The following is a 5,302-nucleotide window of genomic DNA, read 5'->3' on the forward strand; positions in this document are numbered from 1 at the left end:
TGTGACTGGGACACGCAGAGCTCGCCCTCACTGAGGGCGGATGTGATTTCTGCGAGGAGCTACCGATGTCGACCCTGCGGGCTCGACTCGAAGCGCTCAAAGCAGAAGCCGCCGCGCCGCCTTACATTCCACCGCGCAGAAAGAAGCGCCGCTCCCAAAGGCTGCCGGAAACTGTGGTTGAAGCGACTGCCTCGCCGGAGCCTCTCCCTCGAGCATCGTTTTCACCCTCCCCGCCCCCCCGGGACGCGCAGTTGCCGCTGAGCGGCCGCACTGCTGCCATCTCGGATCACAAGGCGGAGGATAAGGGCTGCTGTTCCATCATGGCTTCGGACAGCGAGGAGTGGTCAGGCTCCCAAGCCTCCTCCTCGGCCCAGGAATCCAGCAGGACCCACGCCGGAGTCGAAGGGGAGTTAACACGCCTCCTCACACAGGCCGTCGACCGCCTCGGGCTCGAGTGGTCACCGCCCCCTGAGCAGGCACCCAACAGACTCGATGGCTGCTTTCTTCAAAGCCATCGCCGCTCTACACCCGCGGCCTGGGCCGCTCCCTTCCTGCCGGAACTACACACGGAGCTTGCAAAGTCGTGGAACGCTCCTTTGTTGGCCAGGTCCCGTTCCCACGTCTCCACCTCTCTCGCGTCGGTGGACGGCGCCACCGAGAGAGGCTACTCCTCCATCCCCCCGGTCGAGGACTCGGTAGCAGCACACCTTTGCCCGCCCTCCGCGAGATGGCGATCTAAGCCTGTGCTCCCGTCTAAGGCCTGCAGAGCGACTTCCGCCTATGTTGGCCGTGCCTATTCCGCCGCCGGCCAAGCCGCATCTGCTCTGCACTTCATGGCCGTTTTACAGATCCTACAAGCGGACTTTCTTCGGGAGTGGGATGAGAAAGGCAGGCACCCAGAAGCTGTTACTGATCTACGAAGCACGACAGACCTCGCCCTTCGCGCTACCAAAGCTGCAGCTCAAGCTCTAGGGAAGTGCATGGCCTCGCTGACTGTGACCGAGAGACACCTGAGGCTAACGCTAGCCGACATGGGAGAAGCAAAGCGCTCCACGTTTCTCAACGCACCGCTCTCTCCGACCGGTCTCTTCGGCTCCGCGGTGAGTGGCATTGTTGACCGCTTCTCAGAAGTCCAGAAAGCCACTCAAGCATGAACCTCTTCCTGCCGCGTCGTGCTAGCTCCTCTGCAGGCCGCTCACGTGATCAGCCTCCTGCACGAGCCTCTTCACAGCGCCCAGCTCAACAAACTCAGACTTCTCAGCGTCGACAGGGTGGCCGCCCTTGATCGCGCTCAGACAGCCGCCGCAGACCGCCGCCCCCCCGCGGGCCTCGATTTAAGGTAACGCTGAAACCAGAGCAACCGAAGTCTTCCTAACTTTGTTGAACAAACGACGGCTCAGTCCCGCTGCGGCCGGACCACCGTCAAAGCTTTGCCCCCTGTCAGTCCCCTTCTCTCAAGCTACTACAGTGGTGAATTTAGCAGCCAACAAGCCGGTGACACTGCCCGCTTGCCTGCACTCAAACGCCGTTTTTACGGCGACCCAAATAAATCTTGTAAAGAGCAAACATGTCTTATGTGTAGAACATGTGCCCACAACCCAGTGTTCACCCCTACACACAAGCATAACACATTCCGTGCCCCTATCAGAGCACGCTCGCATAAAGCGGTTACGAACCGCTCGAGCGTCAGAGTCAATGAAGGCGCCCACGAATGCGTGCGCGCGCCCATTCTCTGGCCGCTCTGTCACACGACCAGCCCTATGTGTAGAAAATGTGCCCACAATCCAGTGTTCACCTCTACACACAAGCACTACATGTCTCGTGTCCCCACCAGAGCACGCTCACATAAAGCGGTTACGAACCGCTCGAGTGTTCGAGTCAATAAATGCGCCCACGAATACGTGCTCACGCCCATTCTCTGCCCGCTCTGTTACACGGCCAGCAAACATTCCTCTGTGTGTAAGTCCCGTGTCCATGACTATGCTTGCGCATCAAGTAACAGATGTGACTCTTTCCCCATTCATTCCAATCGGGAAGTCACTCACAAAACAGCCTGTTCATGCTGTCTGCGAGCAATCATGCATAAACACACTAAACGCGCTCACACATTTTGTTCAGCGCTCTGTGTGCGGCAATCAGAGCGAATTGGCCATTCACCCTCTAGCGTTACGCTTCAAAGCGTGGGAAGCTATTCCAGGGATATCCAAGTGGGTGTTAAGCACAATACAACAGGGCTATTTGCTACAGTTCGATCGCCGCCCTCCTCGCTTCAGAGCGCGGCTCGAAACCACTGTGAACACGGAAGCAGCATGCATGCTTCATTCAGAAATAGCAAGCCTTCTGTGCAAAAGGGCCATAAAGAAAGTGCCACCCTCTCTGAGTGAGTCGGGGCTTTACAGCCATTATTTTCTTGTACCCAAGAAAGACGGCGGCCTCATACCCATATTAGATCTCAGGGTTTTGAACAAGGTGCTTGCAAAAAGACCATTCAAAATGCTTACAATCAGGAAACTCCTCGCGCATGTGCGCCAGGGGGACTGGTTTATTTCTCTCGATCTGAAAGATGCATACTTTCAGATTCAGGTAAATCCCCGTCACAGGCCATTCTTGAGATTCGCCTTCGACGGCCAGGTTTATCAATACACCGTCCTCCCGTTCGGCCTGTCCTTAGCGCCCCGTACTTTCACGAAGTGCATGGATGCGGCGCTCGCACCCCTGCGGAGTCAGGGTTTGCGAATTTTGAACTATTTGGACGACTGGCTGATTATGGCACAGTCACATATGGAGCTTCTGTCTCACAGAGCAGTTCTCCTCAGCCATCTGAACAGTTTGGGTCTTGCAGTCAATTGGACCAAGAGCTCACTACAGCCCAGTCAGACCATTTCCTTCCTGGGAATAGAACTAGACTCCGTGGCAATGACGGCTCGCTTATCTACACAGTGCGCACGCCGTGTTCAGCGACTAGCCGCATCTTTTCAGATGAACAGCCTCACGCCTCTGAAGAAATTCCAGAGAGTGCTAGGTTACATGGCCTCAGCCGCAGCAGTACTTCAGCTGGGTTTACTGCACATCGCCCGCTTCAGCATTGGCTAAACACCGCGCGTCTCGCCGGGCTTGGGCCACAGGCCGCCAGCCCATCAAGGTGACTCAGACCTGTATATCAGCTCTGCAGCCCTGGACAGTGGCCGAATGGTATCAGCGGGGAGTGACAATGGGAGCTGTATCTCGCCGAAAAGTCATCTCGACAGACGCGTCCAACACGGGTTGGGGCGCGGTCTGCGAGGGCTCTCCGGTTTTCGGCCTATGGTCAGTTCAGGAAAAGCTCCTTCACATAAATTGTCTGGAAATGATAGCGGTCGAGTACGCGCTTGTGCGCTTTCTCCCGGTCATTCAGGGTCACCACGTCCTGGTCCGTTCGGACAACAGATCTGTGGTATCCTACCTAAACCGTCAGGGCGGTGTCAGATCCAGGAACCTCTTCCATCTGACGAAACGCATACTGAGTTGGTCCCAGTGCCACCTGCGCTCGCTGAGGGCGACGCACGTGCCAGGCCACCTGAACGACGGCCCGGACAGACTGTCCAGAGACAATATTCCCCCAGGGGAATGGTCCCTGCACGCTCAAACAGTCCAGACGTTATGGCACCTATTCAGCAGAGCAGAGATAGACCTCTTTGCGTCCAAAGAGAACTCTCACTGCCCAATATTTTTCTCGAAAAGCGAGGACGCGCTGGCCCAGGACTGGCCCAGACGCCCGCTTTACGCCTTCCCTCCCGTCTCGCTATTGCCACAGGTAATGCAGAGGATCAGGGAAACGCGTCACTCGGTGCTCCTCATAGCCCCGCGTTGGGAGAATCAGACATGGTTCCCGGAGCTTACGCAGCTGTCACTGACAGTGCCGTGGCCCATCCCAGTGAGAGCAGATCTCCTCTCTCAAGCTTGCGGCACAATCTGGTATCCCCACCCAGAGCGCTGGGCGCTGCATGCGTGGGTGATCAACGACTACCCGTCGCTCTGCCAGAAGGAGTAATAAACACCATCATACACGCTAGAGCCCCTTCCACGAGAAGACTCTATGCGTCAAAATGGTCTGTGTTCTCAAAATGGTGCACCGACAGAGACCTGGACCCGCGGACATGTGGGGTGTCGTCGCTGCTCGTATTTCTACAAGAGCTGCTGGATAAGGGCAGATCCCCATCCACGCTCAAAGTGTATGTGGCTGTTGCGGCGTTCGCTGAACCCCTGCACGGCCAATCATGGGGTAAAAACGAGCTGGTCATCCGCTTCCTCAGGGGAGCTAGAAGGATGAACCCCCCGCGCCCCCCATCGGTTCCTATCTGGGATCTTTCTATAGTTCTCGAAACTATGAAAGCCCCCCCTTTCGAACCACTTCAATCCGTGGATTTGAAATACCTTTCACTCAAAACCGTTTTTCTGACTGCCCTGTCATCAGTCAAACGTGTGGGAGACCTTCACACGCTGTCTGTCAGTGCTGCGTGTCTTGAGTTTGGACCAAGTGACTCCAAGGTCATTTTAAAGCCTAGACACGGCTATGTTCCCAAGGTGATCGGTACTCCTTTCAGAGCACAGGTCATTTCCCTATCGGCGCTGCCAGCACCCGATAGCGAACACGACGCCAATCTCCTTTGCCCGGTCAGAGCACTGAGATTGTATACTGCGCACTCCGCCGCTTTCAGACGCTCTGAGCAGCTTTTCGTTTCGTTCGGAGGGCGCACCAAAGGTCTTGCCGCCTCGAAACAGACACTATCTAGATGGATAGTGGACGCTATTGCTGCTGCATACACGTCAAAAGACCTGCCATGCCCGTTGGGCATTATGGCTCACTCCACTAGAGGCATGGCATCCTCGTGGGCATGGTCCAGCGGGATTTCCATTCACGACATATGTGTGGCAGCGGGATGGACTTCCCCCTCCATCTTTGTCAGATTTTACAATATGGAAGTGCCCGCTCTGCAGGCAAAACTACTAGCGGTTTAATACGCTACAGCTCCCCTGGTGAGCTGCACTGATGGGACGCATTCCACACAGACCGGCACCGCCGCTCTGTCGTTCCCTTCCCACTATGTGCTTATGTATTACACAATCAATGACCCGCATTCTTGCCAGCCAAATATTATTTCCCCACTCATAAGGGCTCCCCCGGGTCCCCCTTAATTCCCTGGGGCTCATACAGTGGATGCTTGGCGCGCACGGCGTTGACAATGGGTTCCCGTAGCGTAAGCTAGCTTACGCAATACGAGAGAACCTCTCGTAAGAGAACGTATCGGTTACCTAACGTAAC

This window comes from Xyrauchen texanus, chromosome 48 (assembly GCF_025860055.1).
Source record: "Xyrauchen texanus isolate HMW12.3.18 chromosome 48, RBS_HiC_50CHRs, whole genome shotgun sequence".
In the NCBI taxonomy this organism is placed as follows: domain Eukaryota; kingdom Metazoa; phylum Chordata; class Actinopteri; order Cypriniformes; family Catostomidae; genus Xyrauchen; species Xyrauchen texanus.